Raw genomic sequence first — 26,871 nt, 5'->3', positions numbered from 1 at the left:
ACACAGTTTATATAAATAAGCATAGCTCATAGCTCAGGAGGTAAGTGTCTGGTTGTCTGGCAGTCGAAGGGTTGCCGGTTCAAACCCCACCCTGGGCGTGTCGAAGTGTCCATGAGCAAGACACCTAACCCCTAACCCCCAACTGCTCTGGCGAATGAGAGGCATCAATTGTAAAGCGCTTTGGATAAAAGCGCTATATAAATGCAGTCCAAGCATACTTAATGCATTCTGGGGAAGATGAGACCAGCATGTGTTCAGTTGTGTTCAGTTGGCTGTACTATGTGCACATTTAGTAATTAGTACAGCCATTTGAAGACCATGTTATAAGGAACTATTAGTTTTCAGAGGGCAACACCAGGAGATTATTGGAATGAAACAGTCCTACCAAAATAGTTTCAGCTATAATGCGAAAGGAAAATTCTGCAGAAATTGCAATCTGATATTTCTACATTGTAAAGTGTTCACTGTTAGAATTGTAGATTTTAGTCTATACAGAGTATTTGATCGCTCTTGGATATATTCTGTTGGAGTTAAAGTATTGCTAAGCATTTTACTGTGCTACTGGTAGTCATATCAGCATTGAGTATAACAGTAGCAGACATGGCGGTGTTACAGGGAGCATGTGTCACAGATGTATGAAATTGCCCGGACAGAACTGACTTAAGCATGGCGGCTTTACTGATCCTGTGTGCTGGCAACAGAGCCGCCAGCCGAGTTAGTTAGAATAGCGTAGCCTATTAATTCTTGGACAAGGCAGAAATGCCTCTGCAATGCAACCGCTTCCATTTTCTGCCAAATGCTATTAAAAAGAAGGAAGGAAAGAGCAAAGGCTCATTATGTAGCCAGCATCAGCATATATATATCACTATGGCTATGTCCCAGCATAGCCCGCAGACACGCAACAGCAAAGCGGTCTGGGAGAATCTGAATGGGGCTTTTGTTTCTCCAAGGGCGTCCTGGCTTGTGCCTGAACGGAGGATGGAGACGCCACACTAATTACGAGCTTCACAATCGCATCACAGACTGCAGCCAACATAAAACGCATGATGTTCAGCGTAATGCGATTAGGGCCCCCGCTACCAGATGGCGAACAGCGATCGCAATGCAATCGCCGCTCGCCGTAATGGTGATCGATTACGCCGCGGCTCTTAAGACAAAGGCCGCGATGCGCGCTGTAGTCATTAAAATAAGCCACTGTTTTGTCGGGCTGGGGTGAAGAAAAACGTCTCAGAGGCAAGGATATTGGTAATCCCTAATTGCTACTTACGGTACCTTCTGTGGAAAAAAATTAATTTGCAAAAGTCCGCGCGATTGATCCAATTTGTAAAACATGCCGTACAATTTGACATGTTTTTGAAATGTGACCAATACATTTAACATTGTGAATTTAAGATTTACACATGTCAGTGTGGTAAAATAAAGCTGCCTCGTCTACACAGAGCATAAATACCGCGTAGTTTGGTGGGGCTCCTCAGTGGGGATTAGTGTTTGAGTTGCCCTGTGTAAATGTGAGGTAAAACAGCACCTCTGTGGGGATCAGTGTTTGAGTAGCCCTGTGTAAATGTGAGGTAAAACGGCACCTCTGTGGGGATCAGTGTTTGAGTTGCCCTGTGTAAATGTGAGGTAAAGCAGCTCCTCTGGGGATCAGTGTTTGAATTTCCCTGTGTAAATGTGAGGTAAAACAGCTCCTCAGTGGGGATTAGTGTTTGAGTTGCCCTGTGTAAATGTGAGGTAAAACAGCTCCTCAGTGGGGATTAGTGTTTGAGTTTCCCTGTGTAAATGTGAGGTAAAACAGCTCTTCTGGGGATCAGTGTTTGAGTTGCCCTGTGTAAATGTGAGGTAAAACGGCTCCTCTGTGAGGATCAGTGCTTGAGTTTCCCTGTGTAAATGTGAGGTAAAGCAGCTCCTCCGTGGGTTCAGAGTTTGAGCTGTTTTGCGTGGCTGAGGGGAATTGGGGTGAGTGCAGTGGGGGAGATAGTGAAGAGGAGCAGACAGAAGGGGTCCGGTAAGTGGCCATGCGGGCACAGTTTGATGAAACAGGCCCGTGACACGCATTCAGACTGCACATTTAATCCCTGTACAGCCTCAGGAGCGCTACATGCTCAGGGTACAAATGCCCGTTAGCCAGCAACAGCTGGAGAGGTGGGCATTTAAAACTACAATTAAATAACTGGAAAGTCTTCTTCCTGAATATGGCAGGTAACTCATATTTAATTATTGTGTCATTGACTATCTCAACTTTCATGGAAATAGGCATCTTACATTAGAAATCAAAGAAATCCGTTATTGAAACTTTCAGTGTATGTGTGTCTAGCATAATACTGGCAGATGTATTGTGCAGTAACATTCACATCATCATGTCCAACATATGCCAAAATAACACAATGAGTGTGGCAGAAAAAGGTTTCTCTATATTTCTAAACATATATTTAAAGCAGTTAAAGCATATGCAATGTTTTAGATTTTTATTTCATATTTGAATGGATATATAACAGTTTTGATGGACAAGCCCAAAAGAATGTCCCTCTGTCTCAGAAACTGTACATGTGCCTGAGTGATTTTGTTTGCAGTCAACAAATAATTATCCAAATTAATGAAAAGCTCTGTGCTCAGATGAATTGTTTGAAGGCAGCGAGCGCTTTGATTGGGAGTTGTAGCGAGGGTCATTTGCATACGGGCTCTCCCTGCGTGATGGTCAGCCTCGCTGTCGCTCACAGACCCGGAGACGGCACGCAAAAACACCGCTCGAGCAAGCAACGACCTGCGTGCTTGTGCAGGAGGCCAAAACCTTCTCACCATCACCAGCTGTGAAACTATTGAAGTACATGCCTCTAATAATAACACGTTTAATTAATAATAATGAAGTCTGTTAATCGTTGGCTCTTTTTTTTCCCCCTCCAATATTTTCAATTAGTCTGCCGTCTTAACCTCTTTGGATATAATTGGAATTCAATCAACGGTGACCTTGGTGGTTTTGCCGAGCCTCCCCAGCTGGATTTGGTCCTGAAGGAGACGGGATTGGATTTCTGTGTCAACACGCGCCTGTGTTTGCATTATGCATGGCAGGGCCCGCATCTAAATAACGCCATGAACAAATAAAGGCTCCCATCTTCAGAATCCCTCAAGTCCCACTGCACGTTTCCTTAAATTATGACCTGCTGTCATTCCGTCCCTGCACACCTGTGGTCTGTGTACGTGCATTTGTGTGTGTGTGTGTGTGTGTGTGTGTGTGTGTGTGTGTATGTGTGTGTGTGCATGCATACATGTGTGTGTGTGTGTGTGTGTGTGTGTGTGTGTGGTGTACCTGATAGTAGTTAAGTAGATATATTGGAACTCTCTCAGTGACAGAAACAGAAATTCAAAAGCCTGAAGTGAAGGCTTTACAAAATTTCAGTAGAATGAACTGGAAAAAAATCTGATCACCATAAAGAATGAATCCAGAAACATGGTACAAATTTCCAAAAACTTCTAGGAGTTTTCCTGTGACTTTCCTGTGAGCACTTCACAGTAAATACAACCATGCGTACAAAGACTTTTTATACTCCCTCCGGAACTGTCCGAACAGCAGCAGACTTGCTAGATCCAACGCAATCTGTCTTTATCAGCCTCTCACAACTGCTTTTCCATCGCATCCGCCAATCCATCTCCTGGGGGTGACGGCCTCCACGCAGAACTGTGATAGCGTTTCCGCTCCCTGCTGTTCCAGGGAGGTCCCGCAAATCTTTCATTCCAAAAGGGACGCGTCGGAAAACTGGACGCATCTGGCAACGCACCGTCAGCCAACGTCCACTGCCCCCAAAGTTCTGTCCTAAAACTAGTTGTCAGAAACGAAGGCTGAGTAATTGCAGGAAATAGGGACGTGCCAGCGCCGGGAGGGCGGGGTAACGATGAAGAACGGGCCGTTTTCGGGACGCCAGCTGGACCGTCCCGCGCTCCTCTTCCCTCCATCGGGGACCCACGGCAAACTTTTCAGCGGTAAATCAGCGCTAACGGAGTCCAACCGGGACCGTATGCACTCTATTAGAGTTAAAAGTACTCTGTCAGAGTTGATTTTTCACTGAGCGTTTTGCCGTGCGGGAAAGATTCGCTGTAATGGGGTACACGCTGGGTCCCGCCGCGTGACTGGAACCCCTGTGATGACGGGGTGGAGAACAGCCCCCTATTTACAGGTGAGCGCACCGCTCCCCCCAACTGCGGCTCTGCCTTGTGCAGCTATAAAAACATCGACCTGACATCAATGTAAAGTAAAACAGCCTGCTTTAATATCTGATACTACTTGTCATCAGCCCCCTGCTAATAAAAGTACGTCTCACTGAAAATTCTGACAGACACATTGTACAGTGATACAGTACCCTTTAACAAGTTTGGACTGATATAAACTCTGTTAGAAAGTATAAAGTCTGTTTGTTCATTTGACACTGACAACATTTATTATCCATTTTTCACAGTAAATGAAGCCCAAAGCAACAATCAGAATCTTTGCAATGGAAAAGTTTGTCTGCTTCACTTTTACATGTCGTGTGGCTTTTAAATGCTCCCTGCCTTTTTTTTTGTTGCTAAAGGCAGGAATTAGCATTCATGTCACCTTTAACCAGGGTGTGTGTTTCATTGTACACAAGTACACCTGTCGCCTAAAGTTTTCTGGCCTGAGAGTCTATTTCTTTGTGGTAATCAGGATGTCTGGGTTTACTCAAAAATCATTTTTCTAAAAAATTGTCTGCCAGTCCATAAACGGTACATGTTTAGCATGACCTGAGGCTGAACACGCAGGAAACAGAACCTTATAATGAGAATTTAACAGGTGTATATCTCACTCGAGCTTGAAATGAATGCAAAGTTTCCTGGGACAAAGTCAATAGTAGTTTAACATTAACCTCAGGGGAGGTGCTTATTTAGACATGCTGTAGTCAGGCACATATCCAGAAAATGGCCTTTTCCTGTACTGGAATGTACAAGTAGTGATATACAAATACTGCATCACCTTGAAACAGAATACTGTTATTCTTTCAGAATGCTGGGTGTGTATAAATACATGCGTACATACATACATATATGCAAGCATACAAGCGCGCGCGCACACACAGACACGCAATTATAAAGGTTTCCTGAAAATCAACCATGAAAAAGAAGTCCTGAAAAAATCATCCATGAACTGTGTTATAGCTGTACACCAGGAAATATCCCATAGTGCAGTGTGTAGCATGCAACATTTGGATGTGTTATGCATCACAATCATTTTGTTTTTTTGCATCAAACATTTTTTTTAATTGCATATATACTTAGTTTTCTCTCTGCTCTGTTATTTGAATTACCTTTTAAAAAACTAAAGCCCCTTCTCATCTCCTGGGTTGTTCGTCCCATTCAGTGTGACTGGGCCCTGTGGTGGTGAAGGGAGGGCTTCAGTCAGCAGGGATGCCAGTGTCATCATGCGCCAGTGGGCTCCCTCACGTCCGCCTGTTGAGCTGCAGAAAACATGTCTTCCTCCGCCTTGTTTCTGCATGAGCCCGGCATGGGAACTGGTGTGATAATGAGCAGTGATAATGAGCGCTGATAATGAACTGGTGCATTAATGAGCACTGATAATGAACTGGTGTGATAATGAGCACTGATAATGAACTGGTGCAGTAATGAGCGCTGATAATGAACTGGTGCAGTAATGAGCACTGATAGTGGACTGGTGCATTAATGTGCACTGATAATGAACGGTGACTGGTGCAGTGATAATGATGCATGACTGATAATGAACTGTGTTGATAATGAACCTTGATAATGAACTGATAATGAACTGTTATAATGACACTGATAATGAACGGGTGATAATGACATGATAATGAACGTGATAATGAGGCTGATAATGAACTGGTGTGATAATGAGAGCTGATAATGAACTAGCGTGATAATGAGCACTGATAATGAACTGGTGTGATAATGAGCAGTGATTATGAGCGCTGATAATGAACTGGTGTGATAATGAGAGCTGATAATGAACTAGCGTGATAATGAGCACTGATAATGAACTGCTGTGATAATGAGCACTGATAATGAACTGCTGTGATAATGAGCACTGATAATGAACTGCTGTGATAATGAATGCTGATAATGAACTGGTGTGATAAGGAGCACTGAAAAATATAATTGGTCATTCCGCACTGGGGAGAAAAGGGGGTGAAAATAACACCTGAACTCAATTAGATGCAAATTAGATTTAGAATTTTATACACCTCAAACAGGGATAAGCATTTCCCCACCCAACACCCACTGTATTTGCGCAGTCATTAATAACGGCCATTTAAAAGCCTTGCAAATTGAGATGTAACTGAGGCAGGGTTGTGCTTTCAAACAGCACACCGGTATGCGTGCCTGTCTGCCTTGCAGGCAGATTTTTCTGTGCGTCTCAGTTTTAATGAGATTTTTAAAAACTGTGTAGCACACACCTCGCTGCCTTTGTTTGCCCGGCAGCGGTCTATTAAAATAACACCTGTTTTTTTTATAATTGACTATTTTCACAGCACTCTTACAACGTCATCAGTGCTGAATGATTCTGTGCATTTTCCTGCGGCATAAAGCAGCTGATGTCACGGGGCAAAACCCCGGACAGGGCGTTAGTGTATCACCAGGCCACTACCCATAGTGCATCTGTTTAACATTGATTGATGAGCGGAGAGACAGTTGGCAGCGCCATTTTAAAAGTCTGTGTTGTGTGTGACCGCAGGCCCTGAGGAGTAGCCAGATGGCCCGGTCAGTGCTCTTACCGTTTAAAGTTTCGCCCCTCCACCTTGCACTGAGGCCGAAGGAGTCCTCTTATATTCACAAGGGAGGTCTGACCGACGACAGCACTGGCAGCAGTGGACGTTCTGTCCTTGGACACGCCCCCTCATGAATATTCATACACTGTAAAATGAGCACCATTGGAAACTTTTGTACATGAAAATAAAGCACTTTGTTCCAAGCTGACAGACTCTTGGAGTGGAATTAGAGTACTTATTTTCCAGTTTAATCAGGGTCAGCCCTCTGCCGGTACAGACAGTGCAGTCCGTAACTGTTTGGACAGCAGCACTATTTTTGTCGTTTTGGCTCCAGCGTATTAGACTTTGGAATGAAATGATGAACGTGAGATTAAAGTGCAGACTGTCATATTGAAACGAATGCTTTAATTTAAGGGTACTTGCATCCATATTCAGCGATCCATGTAGGAACTACAGCCCTTGTTTACGTAGTCCCTCATTTTAGGACAAAGGTGCAGTAATTAGACAAACTAACACAATCACAAATAAAGTTGTTATATTTAGTACTTGGTTGCAAATCCTTTACATTTGATGACTGCCTTTAGTCTGTGACCCACAGACGTCACCGGACACTGGGTATCTTCCCTGGTGATGCTCTGCCAGGCCTGGACTGCAGCTATCTTCAGTTCCACTTTTCTGCCTTCAGCGAGTGAAATACGTCTGGTGATTGACTTGGGCAGTCAAGAACATTCCTGTTTTTGGAATTTTTTAGCAGTGTGTTTGGGGTCATTGTTGGTCTGCAAGGTGATTTCTGAGGCATTTGGTTGGATCTGAGCAGGTAAGATGTTTCTGTACACATTCAAATTCATCCTGCTGCTGCCAACAGCAGTCAAGACAAGTGAGCCAGTTCTAGTGGCAGCCATGTATTCCCAACCCATAACACTACCTCCAGTATCTTTCACAGATGAGTTGGTATGTTATGGATATGGCCTCCACTATGTCTGCAACACGTGACCTGTTTATCCTTAGGGGGTCGTCAAAGGCACTCCCAAAAACAATTAGTTGATCTAATATGGGGAGAGTCAGGAAGAAAAGTGAACATGGATGGAAGTTTAAATGCTATAAAAAAGCATGTCTTTGCGCCCTGGAGAGCCACAGGTTCTGCTGGCTTTCATTGTGACTCAGCACTTGAGTAGCACAGCAATTGTAAAAGCAGCTGATTACACAGTTAACTCAGGTCACCTGGTTTCTTGGGCCTGAATTGGTCGCTGATTTGTTTAAGGAAAAAACAAAAACCAGCAGACTGTGACTCTCCAGGACAAGGAATGAGTATCACTGCAGTAAAAAGAAAACTGCATCCATGTACTGTAAAGCAGGGGTGTCCAATCTTACCTGAAAAGGGCTGGTGTAGGTGCAGGCTTTTACCCTTTGCCCAGCACTAAGATACCTGATCCTACTTAAGGTCTTGATTGAACACCATAATTAGTTCATTGGTTGAATCATGAATTTATTTTTTAAAATGTCACTTTTTTGTGATTTTTTTTTTTTAATGTGGATATTTCTCACTGCTTCTAATAAAACCTGTCATGCCCCTGTACAACATTAAAAAATACTGCAGCATGTCCACATTAGTAAGTAATCAAACTGAATTTAACATTCAGTAAACATCAGTTCCATTCATTGTCTGTGCTTAATTAGTGGCAGTTATTTTATTGAGATTATTGAGGGGGTTCAAATGGGATAATAGTTTGAGAAGGGGCTTTCATTTCATCACTTTAGTATACAGTAGGTTAAAACACATCTTGTCTGTCCAGAAGAGTTTGTTCCAGGACTGTACATTTTTTTAAATGTACTTAGCAAACTAACCTGGCCATTCTATTCCTGAACCCTCTGAGGCTATGCTGGTATCAGCTTCTCATTTTAAATCTTTGACACATCTTTGCCTTTGTCCTGGAGAGTGTTCTTGATCTGTTCTACAGTTGAAACAGCTTTTCTTCACAATTGAAAGTATTCTTCAATCATCCACTACAGTGGTCTTTTGTGATCTACGAGGTTGTTTGCTATTGCTGTGCTCGCCAGTGCATTCTTCTGAACAATTTACCAAACAGTTTATTTTGACACACCCAATGTTTTGGCTATGTCTCCGATCAATTTTTCCACCCAAGATCGTCTGCTTTACTGGCACTGACACTTATTTGGTCCTCACGTTGAGAGACAACTGCAACAGACTCAAATCTAACTGTCACACCTAGAATGAACTCTAGACCTTTTGAGTTTTCTTATGCATGAACTAATGATGCGAAGACACTCAGCTGAGCAAGAAACAGCTGTGCAGACAATGACTATTGTTCCTCCAAAATGGGGAGACTATAAAAAGGGTTGTAGTTCCTATGATATGGATGCAAATACCCACGATTTAAAGCTGTCTGCACTTTAACCTCATATTTATTGTTTCATTTCAAATCCAATGTGCAGTAGTACAGAGCCAAACCAACAAAAATTGTCACTGTTCAAATACTCACAGACTGCATTGTGACTTCTGGTTGTATTTTTGGCTCATGACAATATTGGGAATATATTTTTGGGTCCCATTAATTAGCTGGTCAGCCTCTGTATTTGGTGTCCCCCTTGTCCTTTTTGTTTACTAATTGGGTTGCTGTGTACTACATCATCTGTTAGTGCTTGCCTACAAACTTCCACAGGGCAGTCCCCACATGAACTGAGTTTAATCACTGAACAGTATTTTCAGCGATCCCCCTGTTGACCATAATTGGTGTCCTGAACAACCAGTTATTTTTTTAAAGAGCCAGCACGTCTGCAGGCCGCACAAGGGTTTAAAAAAAATTATTATCACCATGGCGAGCAGCGTGAAGCCAAATTCATGTAGAAAGGGAGGCGTCCCCCCCCCCCCCCTTCCGGTACTGTAGATAAACTGCTATAGGTCTGCATTCGGTGGGAACTGAAAAGCTTTGATTTTAAATAAATGCATGTTCATTAAGCTGCACTCTCTCGGGGTATGGTTGGCAGCATGCTTTTATTTTCTTATCATTGGTGGAATGAATAACGGCATTAACATTCTGGATGCAGCTCTTCTTTGTGCTCTGTTCTGCGGCTCGCAGGAAGCGTCGTCTCAGTCGATACTCAGGGAGCCCGCTCCGCGTGAAAGTGTGACGACCGTAGATACCGCTCCAGGGGAAGAGAGATTCCACTGCAGTGCACCATTGTCAGTTTATCCAAGGGAGACCGAGGCAGGAAAGTGAGGCTAATGTCTGTGTCATTGGGGGCAGAAAACAGCAGGACAAAGGTGGAACAGGTTTTTTAATGTACGTGCTCTTATCTCCTCTCTTCCTTTCCCCTCTTCTTCCTTTTTCTCTCCTTTCCCCCTTCCTCCCCCCTCCTCTTTTTTCTTCTCCTGTCCTCTCTCCTCTCCCCTCCCCTCCTCTCATTTCCTCTCCTCTACCACATCCTATCCTCCCCCTTTTCCTCCTTTTTTGTCCTCCCCTCTCCCCTCCTCTCCTCTCATTTCCTCTCCTCTTCCCCCTTCTCTCCTCTCCTCTTCTCTCCTCTACCTCATCCTCTCCTCTCCTCTATCCCTTCCTCCCTTTCTCTCCTCTCGTTCTCTCTTGTCTGCCCCCTCCTCTTCTCTCCTCTACCACATCCTCTCTTCCCCTCTCCTTTCCTCCTCTCTTTTCTCCTCTCCCCTCCTCTCCTCCCCTCCCCTCTTCTCCTCTACCTCATCCACTCCTCCGCTCCCATCCCCTCCCCTTTCCTCTCCTCTCCTCTCCCTTCCCTCCTCCCCTCCTCTTCTCCTCTCCTCTCTTTCCTCCCTCCTCCCTCCTCCTCCCTCCCCTCCTCCTCTCCTCCCCCTCCCCTCCCCTCCTCTCCTTCAGCGGAGAGGCCTACAGCTGCCATGTTAATTACAGGCTCGTTTGATCTCCGCTGGCTTTGGAGTCGGCGGCGCTGGCGCTGAGCGCCGTTGGCGGGAGCTGTCACACAGGGGGACAGGACGACCGCCGCGTGCACCTCTCTCCTCTCCTCACCCTTCCGCTCAGTCGCACGCTGCGCCGCTCGCAGGAGAGCCTCACATTTAAAGAGACGTCAGCGCCGCGCCGCTCAGCCACTGCCACGGTCCCGTTTCTCCTCTAAACATGTCCCCGGGGGACGGCCATTAAATGTGCCTCACCTGTGTGAAATCCCGCGAAGAAAAGACGGAGCAGGCCCGCGTGTAAGCACAGCCTCCATCCGGCACGCAGTGTTCCGCGGACAGCCTATTAAGCTGGGCTAAACTGCAGCGGCTGTGGCAGCAAACCGCGGCAGCAAACTCTGTACTCACACCCAAGAATGCTCACCGGAAAACAACCCCAAAAATGTACAGTTAGAGCCAATGGATGGAAAGCTGCTGTATGTGAGTAATGGAAACTGAGTTAGCGTTCTGTTTTTGTTGGTACGCCTCAGTTTTCTCCAGTTGGCTTTCAGGCTGTGTCCCGATACCAAAGCCACTGCCTCGCTGCCTGCATCCTTAGAAATTAGCTCCCTCTGAAGGCAGCATCCTAACGGTAAAGGAACCTCAAAGGGCAACGAATTTGGGACACGCTTTGAAGGCAGAATGACTCAGAGTTCACATACTCACACGAGATCAGTGTTTACTGTTACAGTTTACGGCTTTTACTTTCCAACTGACAGACCCAACACAGATAAATATGGATTCTGTCATTGTAGCCGCAATTGTCCTGATTCTCTATTTAAGGTAAAACAAAATTAGTTTTACCTTCAGCTAACTACGTAACTAGCCACTAGTTCAGCTACTTTTTTTGGTTTTCACCAGATTATCATGATTCCAGTATGCTGTATGTAAGCCAAGTTAAAGCTAGCTACGTTCTTTTGGAAAGTAACGTGATTGCTTGCAAGTTAGCTGGCTAGCTCAGGGAAAACTGACCAAGGCTTAAAAACATTAGATACATTTTTCCAGTGTATTAAATAATAAAAACGTACTTTTAGATGTGACTACAGCAAGTTATTGAGTCCACTGTATATTCACATTTCCAACTCTTCCCTGGTTTAAGCTGCCATTAATTTATAATAACGGAAGTGAGAAGTCTGAGGAAATCGCAAAGACCTATGGGATATCCTTCCTGCTGAAGGATACATCAGATGTTGCCTTCAAATTTAACCCAAATAAGGCACCTTTGTGTGAAAAACTGTGAAAATGCTGCCTTCATTTTGGGACACAGGCTCAGTTTATTTTCTTAAAGCAAAACACCTCCCTCTCTCTCTCACACACACACACACACACAAAAGAAATGATGAAGGTTTCAGAAAGAATTCTGCTGGCTCCTTGGATTCCTCAGTGGAAGTATTCTCTGGAACAAAGTACTGCAGTGTCCTCACTTTCGAAATTAATCAAATGCCTTGAGTCAACTTCAATCTAAAGGTTTCTTCATCATGTTTTTTTTATCCCTAAACATTGAGTAAACCACACAGGCCAACCAAAACCCTTTTGCATTTTTCATAAGCCTCTCTTTAGTGAAGTGGAAAATTAACAGCTCTGAAAACACCTGGCTGAATTAGTGCTTTAATTTATACACGTTACACATTTACCCGAGCACCACACAACAAAGCATCTCATTTTTGCATTATTATTATTATTGTGTCATTATTATTGTCATGATGTCATTATAATCAAGCAAGCTAGGTGGCTAATTAGCTTGCTATTATATTATCTGTATTAATTATGATATAAGGCATTAGCTGCTGTGATAAAAACAGAAGGTATTGTCATCGTTGGGGTCTGATCGGTGATGTGTACTCGAAATACCAGATTTAAGATTTCTTTTTCTCAGGTTTAATCCATCTCAGCCAAAATGATAATGAAATTTGTTGCCACCTTTGTTGCAAATGCTTGCAGTAAAGCGGAACGAGAACGGATTGAATTTAGCCCACAGGACTATTGATCTGCTGTGTGAACATCTCTGCGAGTTTTTTTTTTTTTTTTTGATGCCAGAAATCATTCATGATTGTCTCAAGGCCAAGTGTGAGCGATTTGATATGATTCTCAGTACGGGCGATATATAGTTTATGAGTACGCAGGATTATCATAAGCATTCCAGTGAGAACACAGAAAACAATATCTTAAATATATTCATTTAAAGACATTTGTTTATAAATGTTTTATAAAAATGTGATGACACTGCATGCTGAAACCCAGCTTTAGGACAGGTCACTTCATTTTGAGTGGTAGGTTTTTAGACTGGGTTTTTTTTCCTGCTCATAACATAAAGAAAGGTGTGGTGTCAAAATAATTGCGGTGAGGATGATGGCGATGATGACGACAGCAATCAGCAGAGTTTGTCAGCCCATTCATTCTGCCGTGATTACCCAGCTGTCTAACTCTGCGGTCATCCGTAAATCAGCAAGCTCTTCAGAGGGGGAAACATGTGAAAGCAGTTAAGACCTGCAGTGAATCGGCCCGATTACCGCTATTACCACAATCACCGCTCGCTTTCTCTTACCTCACTATCTGCACCCCTCTGCAGCAGACATACTGACACACACACAGACACACACACACACACAGACACACACACACAAATGCATACACACACACTCACATACACACACACACACACAAACATCATACCACCGCAACCACACAACATAACACACGCATCACACACTCACATACACACACACACACACACACACACACATGCATCCACACACACACACCCTACACACACAAACACAACATCACATACACACACAGCATACACACACACACCTACACATAACACACACATACACACACACACAACATCATACACACATGCTACCACAACACACAAAACATACACACACGTACACACACATAAACATACACACACACGTACACACACACAAACATGCACACACACACGTATACACATGCACACACACACACACATATGGACACACATAAGCTATACTTTTTAAAACTTTTTCACTTTACTGCCCTGACACATACAGTATGTATGGTACCCTTCTTACAACAAGCACTTAACAGAAAATTCAGCAGATTTGAATTTAAGAAGGCACGTCTGAGGCAACAGGAAAAACACCCGGGGAGCGTGTTTGTTTGGACGTTGGGGCGCGTTTACAAATCGACCGAGTCTGAGCCGGTGGCGGGGAGGTCGCTGGTACACGGCGCCTCCAGCCAGACCAATTTTATCCGGGGTCGTGTTCCCAAATGTTTATCGACTGTTTCTTCTTTTGTTTTTCCCAGAAAAAAAGAAGAAGAAAGAACATTTGCGCTCCAATTAGATGTGGATGTTAAATGGGAATCGAAAAGGTCAAGCCCGCTGATCGCTTTTCAACACATTGACCGCGGGCAGGCCTTTTATAAAGGGGGACGGCGTGAAGAGCGGGAGGTGGGTGACGGGAGGAGGGGCGGGTGACGGGGAGGCGGTGAGGTGGGGGGTGCGGGTGACGGGGAGGTGGGTGACGGGAGGGGGGCGGGTGAGGGGGAGGCGGTGAGGTGGGGAGGTGGGTGACGGGGAGGGGGGGTGACGGGGGAGGGCGGTGGGGGAGGTGGGGGTGACGGGGGAGGAGGAGCGGGTGACGGGGGGAGGGCGGTGGGGTGGTGGGGAGGTGGGTGACGGAGGAGGAGGAGGAGCGGGTGACGGGGGGAGGGGGGTTAGGTGGGGGAGGGTGACGGGGAGGAGGAGGAGCGGCTAAGCCAATAAGTCCGTTTAATCATCGCGGCGTTTCTCACGGCGACTCGTCCCGCCCGCGGCCTGACGACTGCCCTCTGATGCATGGGCGCTCGGCAGCACTGCGTCTCTCGGCGACACGCTTTTATTTTATCGCCGGGGCCCTCGTGCCCTCTATCAGTGGAACAGCGCCCCCCCCCCTCACAGCCGCGTCTTTAATCACAGACGGCGTCTTCGGCGCGCGCGCAGACACACACACACGTGTGTGCGTGATCAATCTGGCGAGACGTTTCTCTGATCTTCTGATTATCTCTCCCCGGCAGAAGGTGGATTCCCCCTCAGGCATTAGATTCAACCGAAATGTGTCCTCTGTGGCTCTGTGCTGATCCTGGGACAGGGCGGGGGTGCTGTTATATCAGGGCTCTGCACACTTTTACTAGCGTGCTAGAACTGAACTGAACTGAACTGAACTGGGCTGTGAACTCTGTAATCCAGAACCCGACCGCCTCCTCAAAGGTTTGTGCTAATCAAGTGGAGAGCTTCAAGGAGAGGTGTATCTGCATTTCTAAAATGATTTCATTCCCTTGCATTTGGAAAGCAGTAAAATGCATTAGTTGCCATGGCTGCAGTTGTGCGCAGTGGTTTTAAGGATTCATTGCTTTTGTTAAATAAGGCTTTTAAGAAATCGTAAAGTGTATCCTGGTCAGTTTCCCTGCATAGTAAACCAAATGGTTGCCTCAAATTGAGTAAATAGTGGGGATTTCTTCTAAATGTATTCTAAACCAGAGAGAATTATCATGGGGGTTTTATGTCAAGTTTAGTGTTTAACCATCCATTTATGAAAGCTGCATGGGTTGTTTTCATCATGGTAACCTATTATTATTTATCATTTCCATCTCTTAAATCAATGCTTACTTAGGAATTGCAGTGTTTCTGCACTGGAACTGGCCCCAACCCTGTTCTGTCTCTTTCAGTTGGAACAATACTCTATCATATCTCTATTACATCTCTATTATATCTCTATTATATATCTTTTACATCTCTATTACATCTCTATTATATCTCTATTATATACCTTTTACATCTCTATTACAGCTCTATTACAGCTCTATTATATCTCTATTATATATCTTTTACATCTCTATTACATCTCTATTACAGCTCTATTACAGCTCTATTATATCTCTATTATATATCTTTTACATCTCTATTACATCTCTATTACAGCTCTATTACAGCTCTATTATATCTCTATTATATATCTTATTACACTCTATTACACTTACTATTACATCTATTACACTCTATTATATCTCTATTATATCTTTTACATCTCTATTACACTCTATTATATCTCTATTATTACTCTTTTACATCTCTATTACAGCTCTATTACAGCTCTATTATATCTCTATTATATATCTTTTACAGCTCTATTATATCACTGTAACCGCTCTGTTACAGGCTCTGATAGTGGGAGCAGTAGCGATGGTAAAACGCCAGTCACGCAACCAAGTCGCAGGCCTGTGTGGGCGTTGTCATGCAAAGCACACTCCCCAGGCGAGAACCAGCCCAGGAGCTCTGGCGCTTGTATGCAGAGAAGCTTGACAGAGCCACGTCTGCTGTTGTCCGCATGCCCCAGCGCTCAGCGTATAAATAGGGTGCCATTTCTAATTATAGTATCCTACACTCCACAAAAACTAAAAACTAAAGAAACAGCGAACCAAAAAAAAGAAAAACCAAGCGCAGAACTAGGGCAGCAGGCTTTTTCTTTTTTTTAAAAAATTGCCTGATAAAGTGAACTCAAGCTTTTTTTCTCCTCAGCAGTCTAAATGTTTTCTTTCTTTTCTTTTTCCTCGTTTCCCTAATTGCGGGTGCTTCAGACGAGACGTGCCAGTCAAGAGACGCAAGGTGCTGGAAGTAAAAAAAAAACATTTCATGTTGAAAAGAAGATTTGCGGGTAGTGTGCACTCTATGAGCTTAAAGTTCAGACTGCTCTGCGCTACAACCCCGTTCCTCCAACTCTGCCTCCCTCTCTCCCCCCTGCCCCCTCTTCATCTGTAAACCCCCCAGTCCCCTGCCCCCAAAACCCCCTTTTGCGACTCTGAATTATTTAACTGCGTCTTCGAAGTGGGCCGGCTCTTCTCCAGGGGCAGGGGAGATGAAAGGGAGGGTAATGCCGGTCGCTGTTAACCTGGCAGCAGAGCGGCGGGCCACAACGCGCCGCGAAGCAGCAGCGTCCCCTCCATTAAAGCACTGCCTTTTCAGCGCTCTCCGTGCCAGACCTGGTGCCTTTTTCTCTGTGCAGAGCCAAAATGGCCGACCGAATGTGCCCTGTGGGCGAGCCGTCCCTGACTCCGCATTACGGTGAACACTTCAGCCTCCGTGAGCTCTTCCCCCACCCCCCATCTCTTCACACTCGTAAGATACATTGGTACATTAGCAGGCTACCGTTTACCGTTCTCTATGAACGTGAGCTAAAATGAGGACTGATATTTCCGGCAGTGTGTCAGTATATATGCCACAATGTGGCATGCATGCACAACATGCCGTGCTGTAAACACAGATAGCATTCAAATATTGCATTTGCAGATCACACGGTGACTTTTTCTACCCCACCTTGAGTTCAGGTCTGAGGTAGAGTTGCAGGATTGTCCCTTCATTGGCATTCTGTCTAAGATGCAGAAAAATGTCCTTTCATCATTTTTGGAATATTTCCTTTTCTATTTAGCTCAGAGAACCTCCCCCTTTTGATGTTCCTTTGTCTCAACATCAAAAGGTTTCTTTTGTTGTACATCAAGCATGCCCCATGCATTGTGCTGCTTAGAGAGCGAGAAGCCTGAATTAATGTGGAAAAAGCGGCAAAACTAGAACATATGTGTGTGCCTAAATTCAATATGTGCACAGGTGTTGTTTTGAGCACTCTGTCATAACCGAATGCTATAAATAATTCAAATCAATAGGGTGAAAAAAATTATATGACAAATAACAGTCATTAGCCTAAGCACAGTTCCATCCAGATTACTTGTACCCATGACAAGCGAGCCTCATTGTTGAATTTTATATATTTAATGTTAGCAGTAGAATTTATGCTCTCTTTTAATGCCTGTTATTGTCGTTGTGCAAATTGGTCAATTATATCTTACAGGTCCTTTTATCAGAATATTATTTCAGTGGCATTTATTCAGTGACACATCACAAACAGCAGTAAATATCATTCGGTTTTGCTCAAGGTTCTGCCTCTTGTTATGACTGATAAATCTGAGTGATATTGTCTCTCTCACATCCTGGAGATTAATACATGGACAGATCATTTTGGAGAGTTAAAAGGTGATTTATTAACCAGATAGAGGTCCGTCTGGGGTAAGAATAATGCCATAGCTAGCTTCAAGGTTGCTCTTGCCTCCTACGCTCTGCCTGTTAATCTGTAGTGCTAATTTTTAAAGTCTTGTGGATGATTCATATTTTGACTGATCTGCAAAATGTTTGGGTAGCATTACCCAAGTATCAACCAATCTGGCAGTGACCTGGATTCAATCAATATTTGTCCCTATGGCACCACTGCGTTCTCATAAAGTCATGTGATCTGGAGGTTTTAACTGAGGTTGAAACCTGCAATGTCGGTACAGTGTGTTGTGTATATAATGTGTGTATCATGGATCCCATTGTACTTTGCTGTAAAGGCCTGTTACTGTCCTGTAATCGGCCTGACTGTGCACCCCGGGGATACGCCCACTTTTTTTGCGCTAGTGCTGGGATTAACGCCAGGGCTCTGCAGAACTCTGTATTCTTTGCCTTGAGCTCTGTGGGATCTTCAGTGAACACTTTGGGTTAGAGCACGTGCGTGAGGTCTCATCTGCATATGCTACCCCCTGGTGGCAGATCAGCACATGTTGCTGTTCCTCCTTGCCTCTTCCCAGACGCAGTAATCATGTATTCCCAAACATGCCCAGCTGCGTGCACTAATGTATTCAGGCTTCGACTTGAGAAGCTCAAAGTTCCCGTGCAGCCAGGAAGCAGCGAGAGGATGAAAGCACCCAGGTCGGTGGGATGATAAGGGAGAGCCGGCAGATTGGAAGGAGCAGGTCCAGAGAGACTCCCTGTTATCTAACCTCCAGGGAGCTCCTCCAGAAACCGACCCTCATCACGTCGACCAGTGGTGTTATCTCCTGAGAGCCACCTTAAAATCAGCAACCAATTCAGCCCCAAGAGACCAGGTGTGGTGGTTCGACTGTGTAATCAAAAGTGATTAATGTATCAGCTACGAGCTGAGTAAAATCAAAAGCATGCACACTGTCCAAGAGCCAGATTAAAATACCCCAGATCTCGTAATTTGGTCATTTGGAGAGGCTTTTTTTGCCTCGGGTAATGCCATTCCAGTTGGCAGCATCCACTTCTCAGAAAGGCCCAAATTACTTTCAGGAAAAGCAGTGTTAAAAGAAGGAAGCATTACCATGCAGGTCAGTCAGTCCATTTCTCACATAATTTCATTTTTCATCAGTACAGTCCAAGCACAGCCCTGCAGCCCTTGCTTCCTCCAGGCTTGTGCAGTTTTTTAAAAAATATGAATGTCTGTTGACTGGCTGTGTTGTGCGTCAGGTTTTAAAAACCTGCTTTTTTCAGTGGGCTTTTTCCCACAGCTGTATGTGGCTCCATGCCCATAGCAGTGATGTTTTCCGTCTGTATTTTCTTTCCGCCCAGTTTGGAATCCCCACCTGGTTGGTGTGCACGGCAGCCATCTTGCACCAGAATACTCAGCTCAAATTAAAGATGGATGCATAGCTGGGTGGATGGATGGGTGGGTAGACAGAGAGGACAGATCGGTGTGTGTTATCCTGTTAAGGCACTGTGCATCGTGTGGCCCTGTGGTCTGGTATGGAATCTGGGCCGCACCAGTGTCGACTGTGGCAGCAGGCCCAGCAGGGTGACACATAATTGGCTCTGGCATCATCCAGGCACCCAGGCTTTCAGTCCTTCTGGATTACAGCATCGCATCGCTTACTAGCGACCCCTGTTGGTCGATCGGGCACCAGCAAGCCGATCTGCAGAGCTCCACTCTAAATGTCTTCCTCTGACTGATGTCTGTTTGAAGCAAACGGCAGTGTGGTTACAAATGGCGCTTGCCGTCACATGCTTCATAGGATAGCACATGCTTGCTGCGCTCTCATGAATTTATGGCCAAAATTGCCGCCGTGAGCACTGATAGACGCATGCGATTGGACATTCCTAACTCGGGAGGAAAAGGATTAACGCTTTATTAAAGTAATGGTGACAAGAAGATGCAGGAGGCCTTAACCAGCATTCATTGGCTGACGTGTACAGATACTCTATGTACAGTATGAGACTATGAGTCAATAGACTTGTCATGTTCAAAACTGCCCCGCTGTTCGCTCACCTTAATCTCCATGCCCGGGACGTGGCCGGCTTAGAGCCGCGCTCGGTGCAAGCAGTCCGCTGGGTAAACGGAGGAAGAGAAACACATGCTACCGGAGTCATGAAATATTGAGGACCTGGTGAACCCGGCCCCGCCCGGCCCGCGCTTCCTCCCCCTCCGAGCCTCCGTCGGCGCGGGGAGCGGCTAACGTCGTTTGACGCGAGCGAGATGTTTAATTCATCGGCGCCCAGAAAGCGCTGGGTGGGTCAGAGCTCCTTTTTCCCCCCCGCCGTAACGCTAAATGCTGATGACAGCGTAGCGCGCGTTCACACAAACCCCCCAGTGGTGTTTCCCCTGGACCCCACCCCCGCTTCGCTATCCCGTGCGTTTAAACAGGGGGCCGAGCCCACTGGACCGCGCCTTTCCTCCAACGTGGCCGGGTGAACCCGAAGGTCCCGACAGCTTCTTTTGTTTTTTTTGGAAGAAATTTTATCAAGCCTTTTTTCTTTTCTCCACCAAATGTGGAATCACCGGTTGCCCTTCTGCTCTTCCTCCCGCACACCAGCACCGCCGCAGCTGAAGTGTGTGGCGTGCACGGCTTCAGAAGACTTGCGGCCAGTGAGTGTTTAGCATGCTACAGGCCGCATGGCATAACAGACAGAAGTCTGGCTCCGATCTGACCTCATGCTTGGAGTATCTCTCACTAACGGTTGCTGACAGCCTTTGGGAACCCGGCACGTCAACAGCTTTAACAGCTTTAACGGCTTTAACGGCAACGAACGAGAAGTTTACCGAACAGCCCTGCCGTAAGAGCGGAGAACGCTTTCAAGGACACCGCATCAAAAAGTCTGGGCCGCCTTGTGCCGTTTTATATTACAGAGCCACGTGATATATTGCACAGCAGACCTTTCTGCGGGCATTAAAGGCCTTTCCGATGTCATTAAAAAGATCGGCACATTGCTCACGAGCAACAAAAAAAAAAAGAAATAAAAAATGAATGAAAAGACCTTAGGACAGCGGGGTGGTTAATAGTAACTCTCCTTCAGGCTGACAGCATCACTGTGTCTGAGTGTGTTTAGTATTCCTGAGCGGTCTCCCCCAGGGGTCCCTCTCTCTCTCTTTCCCTCCGCTCTCTCTCTCTCTGTACCTGAGTGATTGACTCCAAAAACTAATGTTTAACTGCTTGCCCTCTGCTCCAGGCTGCCTGTGTTATTAGCGATTCCCCTGCGGTTAGAGGCAGAGCCGTAGAACCAGATTTTTTTGGTCTGTGTCCAGATCTGCCCCTCCCCCTCATTAATATGTATTTTAATTAAGACTAAATCTAGTAATGTATTTTAAAAATTGCAATTAAAAACCCGGATTTGCACTTTTTTTATTGACAAGAAACCATGGCTAGCAACAGCTAATGGCACTAGCCCACAAAAAGACATCTTCAAAGTTGCTTCTGCAATTGAATGTTCAAAACGAAACCGTTTTATAACGGTCAGGTAGCTAATGGTAATGGTTTACTTTCCATGGTCATAGATCATAATGTAGCTGATGTGGTTCCTTCCCGGGGATTCAGTAAGACAGAAGAAGATGTGACCAAGAAGAGGGAATGACACTTCAGGCCACTGAGTTGGATCATTTCTCCACTCTGTGAACTCATAAAGAGCGCTTGAGTGTTGAGCCTGCATACTGAAGAAGGCAGTGCTGAAACATTTGTTAAAGATGTCTATTCCACATTTTTAATAAATAAAACAACGGTATAATGTGAACTTTAAAAGCTTGGTAAAAGCTTGGAAAACTCACTTTTGAGTGTGAACCATCTCATTTTTTTCTCTTGAGGTCGATGTAAATAAAGCCTTGAAGTGCTTCTGACGTGGAACTGCGTGTGCACATCAGTTGTTGATCTTGAGGCGGCCGTATCTAAGTACAATGAGGTACCGACAGCCACTCGCATGTGGGTGTGTCCTTCGTCTACCTGTACCTGTTCACACACCGCCCGTCCAGCGAAGTGATTGGCTCTGCAGGATGTCACCTGCCTGTGCCACACCCTCGTACTCCTGAGCTGCGAAGAGCACCTTCCCCGACCACTGCACCTTCACTTCCAACCTCCCCCCCCCCCCCGCCCCGCCAAGCCAAGAGTGCCCACTTCTCATTCCTCCCTTAATTTTTCCAAGGAATTTGAGACTTTCAGGAGCCGTGGGAATCTCGGCATGCAGCAATCCAGCGGCTCCACGCCCCCTGAAATTGTGTTTCCGTGTACGCCGGTCTTCCACTGTGCCGATTCGCATCACTCCTCAGGAGATTCTGTATCTCGCTTCCTTTTCGCTTTCTCTTTTTCCTCGTATCGCACCCAATTGCTTGTTCATGTGAGAAAAATGCTTCATGTTTCAGCCAACAGTGCATGTAGAGAAAAAGAAACTGACCGCAATGTTTTTAGATGTTTCTTTGTGACGCTGTGCGGGAGAGTTACGAATGAGGCTCCGAATTGTTGTTTTGTGTTGAGGGCTTCGCTGGTGCCAGAGCTGATGTTCAGCAAAGTAAAGTGTGTCTGGTTTCATCTGCAGAAACTGTTCAGATGTTCTTTTGCTTGAGAGGTCAGTTAGCCTGAGAAGATGAAACCTCTGTGCTTTTGGAAAATCAGCCTTCAGTATCCATGCTGAATTTACTACAAAAACAACTTCTCAAAAAACAAAGTGATATATAATATATGTTCTCTTATTAAAGCCAAAACAGAGGGAATATAAATATAAATATATAACAGAACACACTGTACACTTTAATATATATCAAGTATTGCCACTTTTGTATCTGTAATTTTTGTGTGAAGTGTTATAGCCTATACAGTGACATAGATGTGCTGGTTTAGAGTAGTTTTTATTGCTGATGGTCCAGTTCCGCAGTGGGGTGATTTGGGTTTTTATTCTAGAAGGGTACAGGAGCCTGTTTCATCAGTTGGGAGCAGCCTCTTATGATATAATGCGATTAGGTGTCACGTTACGCAATGTTAAATCAAATCTGCTGTACTTGGCTTTAATTTCCCTGTTGGATAACAAGATTGTTCTTGTGCAAACCACACAGTTGATAGAGGTATGTTTCACTTTGATCTGAAGCCAATGAGCATCTGATTGGAGTAATCAGATGCTGTAAGTATTTCTTTCGAAAGCCCTTAAACCATATAGACCTCTATATGAGAAGACATTTTTGACAGTTTGAAATTATTTATTCAGCAATGAGTTTGAGAATTGAAGTGTACCACAGTGTTTCACTGACCGGATGTGAATTTCTTGTTTAATAATAATGATTACAACACCAGTAATGCAATAAAAGCAAATGTACTATTATCTGGTAAACGAGGCGCTACAATCAAATTGGCTTCATAATTGCAAGACTTGCATGCATGCATGCATGTACATACATGTATATTTCATGTATTGTTTTTAGATACAGAAAGGATGTTTGGTTAGGCATTAAGCTCAGGCTCGCTAGTGATGCATCACACATTGGAGCTCTGTTGCGAAGGCGCTGAACAATGACACAGTCATTTAGCACACTAGTTTGTCAGTGTTGTGTGTGTTGTGTTAACCCCTTCGCGCAGATGCCAAATCCGGCCAATCCTCGCCCATTTAGAGGGTGTTCTAAGGCCTTCTAACTCCAGGTGTGTGCACCGCAGAGACTTGAAAAATGGCTTGAATGAATCAAGACACTTGTACCATTTATGGTACTACTTTACAGTACTTAGATTTGTTTATATTCATAATATAGGCAAAATTAAGAGGCACAAATGCAGAGATTGTGTTTATTGACAGGAAAATAGGGAGGCATCTAGCTACATATAGATATGTACTATCATAGTAAAAATATGTTGTTTATATAAATATATAATTTATGTAAATATATGACAGTTATATATTTATATAATTACAATATATTTGTCATTGTAATACAATGGATTGTATTTTATCACAAGTAAAATACATTAACATCACAGTCATTATTCAGCATGGTGGGTAATCTCCTGTTCCTCACTGATGAATCATTCCAACACATCAGTGCTTTTGTGCAGCGTGCTCAGTCAAAAGTGTAGATCAATAGTGTCACAACCTTGCAGTGAGGGTCACGATCCTCAACCACGCGTAGATATCAATCACACTTCCTGTGAAGCTGTAGCATCATCATCCCAACGGAAGTTTTCTGCATGTGGCGTGCAAAAATAAAAAGAGTCGGTCTAGGCAAGGAATGAACACAGACATTTCTGCTGTTAACGTTCTTCATTGTGCATCCGCTGGTGCCTGTTGAGATGAAAGTAACGTAATATGCCTAGGTGCTGGTGACCTCAGGCAACTGTCAACCATAGATTAGTACATGAATGAATGTCTGAAAGTCTAGTGGCACCATGAAGATCACTGACCACTGTCCATTTCATCCCTTTTGCAAAACAGACAGCAGCATGCATAGAACAACAGGAAATAAAATATTGGGATGCGCACAAACTTGCAGCCACACGCTCTTGCAGTCTCTCCTCCGAACCGCACAACGGGCAGAGCTTCAATATCTAACCTGACGAGACACACCTGGGCTGACTACTGATAACACTCAGCTGTGCTTGTGCCTGTAGGTGATGTGGCTGCTGTCCAAGGGGCTGAAGGCTTCCCAGGGTTCGGGACAGGAGGAAGCCCTGGCAGCACTACATGGAGCAGGGGCAGCTGTCTCTGGTCCTCCACTAACCCCTCCAGGCAACATGTGAGTACAAAGTCATGGTTGTTTCACATACCCTTCATTCTTTTACCAGGCCCGTCCATGGAATACCTGATAGCTATAATTAACCCAAGATTTCCAATGCCACCCATTAAAGATTTTGATGTGTGTGTGTGTGTTGCCACTGTCAGGAAGACAGGAAGATTTCCACCTTTGGCATGTTGTGTTATTGAAGCGATGAAAATGTCTCAGATGATTGGACAGGTCAAGTGCTGCACTACCAAACTACGCACACTCCATGTGCCGGTAGCAAGATAATACAGTACATACTGAAGTCTTTATTGAATGGAAAATCACACTTTCTCTTGCAGTAAGTACCACTATCAAGCTGACTTGCTTAATATCTCGATACTTAATGGTAGGATATGTATACAGCTAGGCAGCTATCTAGCTTACTTAGCTTGTTGCAGCTGGCTTGAGGTAATGCTAGTTGGCATTGTCTGCTACTGTTACGGTCCCCTAATTGCAAGAGAGGACAGTTGGCTTGCCAACACTCGCAAACTTTCTGTCCACTCTTTGGAACCCCCGTTTATTAGCTAGGTAAAATAGCTAATGTTTGTTAACTACTGTTTCTGTCTTTGTTGCCAGAACACAGGGACAGTAATCCTTCCATTTTCCTCATTTTCCCTATTCTCAATTGAAAAGCTACATTAAGGGGAATCAAGTTTTAATTGTATTTTTGTGTGGGAACAGGATTAAAATGTTGCAGTATGGGGAAATATGGGAGAAACCGCAATGGGAGATTAGCCTGGGATATAGCAGTAATATACTGGAGCCGCCTCGCAAGTACAAGAGACTCGGCAGGTTTGCCGACACCTTTAAGTTAAAACATTTATGTAAATAGTTTTATGTGCATTATGTTGGCAAAAATGTACGTGTTTGTAAGATTATAGTCTTGCATCGTCTGTCCCAGGGTGTAGCTTTTACACAGCTCTGCTGCAAAGCCTTTCCTCTCACAGTCTTATCGTGGGGTTTCATCACATTCAATATTGTCAGGGGGAAACCATTTCTTTCTGAACTGCAGGTTTCCATTTTTGTTTTCCTTTCGGCTGCGTGCTGAGTATTGGGCCGCTGATGAAATTCAACATTGATAGAATTTTGTCCCTGCAGACATTTTTTACTTAAGACTCCATTGCTCCTGCATCCCTAATCTTTCCCCTGATACGTGGCAGTGTTTTGCGATATGGTGGCGGCCGCGTTGTCCCTGAGGGATGGAAGGGAAAAGAGCCCGGATAAGCAGCAGGGATGCGGCGGTGGGAAGTTTGTTAAACTATAATTATTTACCCTATATAACTTTCCATGGATTCCATTCTAAAGTGCGTCATCTTTTCCTGATTTATGGAGCCTGGACAGGTGAAAGCAATAGGGCAGAAAACTCACCATTTGACCAGTGAAATTACAAAGGAAGGGTTGAATGATGTGGCTTGCAGTGTGTGGACTGAACCTTTGTTTAACCTAAGAGTTACAACTGTGTAAAAAGCAAGTGGGGTTTTGCATGTGGCTGATGTAAATGCCTAAACCTACTTTCTATTTGCATGTTTATTTCTAAGACTGATTGTTCAAGACAATAAATGACTGCTGTATCTTGAAAGGGACATCTCTGTGTAAAACCAAAAATGGTAAGAATGTATGTTTATTTCATATTTAGTCACAGATATTGCTAGTAAGACGTGGTATAATTAGAATTATTAGAAACAAGAATTCCTCTAGTTAATTTTGCTATTCATTGAGAAGAAATTTTCACCGCTATGTTGGCATGCCTTAGAGCTATTGTTGGCTTTATCTTGTTGCTATGATGAAATAAAAAAAATTGGTGGTGAAAGAATATTTTTATGGACTCCTAGATTGGTGCCATTTTTCAGTGTGTCATGCTTGGGGGGTATGGTTGCAGATGAGACTATAGGGAGGGGGTTCTTGTTAAATGGGAAAACCTACATGACAATGTTGGCATTTAGAAACTCTGTATTTGGAATAGTTGTCACATATTGTCTACTAATAAAGCTAGAACACAGAGTGTGTTGTTTCTGCTCATAGTTTGGTTGCAGGAGCACTGAATGCCTGAGTTGAGCAATTTCAGAATGCCGGCATCCTGGCCACTAGGGGGCTTGTGCGAAGGGGTTAAAGAAAATCTACTAACCAAGCCCAACCCTGCTTAGCTTCAGGCATCAAATAGGACAAAGTCACAAGGTGGTATGTGATCACTTTTAATAATTTATCTATCCGGCCTGGTGCCTCATGAATTAGGAGGGATACAGTATGAACCGAAGTGCACCATCTCGGATTCAAACCTGTAACCCTCTATGCGCAAGTCATGTTCCCGTACCGCTGCTCCACACTGCTGCTC

At 44.5% G+C, this 26,871-nt stretch overlaps 1 long non-coding RNA gene across 2 annotated transcripts in view; it reads left to right on the top strand.

Moving 5' to 3' along the window:
* Positions 1-26,468, top strand: part of LOC135243456 (uncharacterized) — a 120,748-nt gene extending 94,280 nt beyond the window's left edge. The window contains exon 3 of one of the 2 annotated variants that reach the window (XR_010326636.1): positions 24,388-26,468. This is a non-coding gene — a long non-coding RNA (uncharacterized LOC135243456). Of the gene's footprint in view, positions 1-2,914; positions 3,212-24,387 lie in introns of those variants that run through there. The other variant, XR_010326637.1, reaches the window with a different exon arrangement.
* Positions 26,469-26,871: the final 403 nt, after the last annotated feature.

The sequence above is a fragment of the Anguilla rostrata genome, chromosome 17 (genome assembly GCF_018555375.3).
Source record: "Anguilla rostrata isolate EN2019 chromosome 17, ASM1855537v3, whole genome shotgun sequence".
Lineage (NCBI taxonomy): Eukaryota > Metazoa > Chordata > Actinopteri > Anguilliformes > Anguillidae > Anguilla > Anguilla rostrata.
This window is presented reverse-complemented; position numbering and strand designations above follow the sequence as displayed.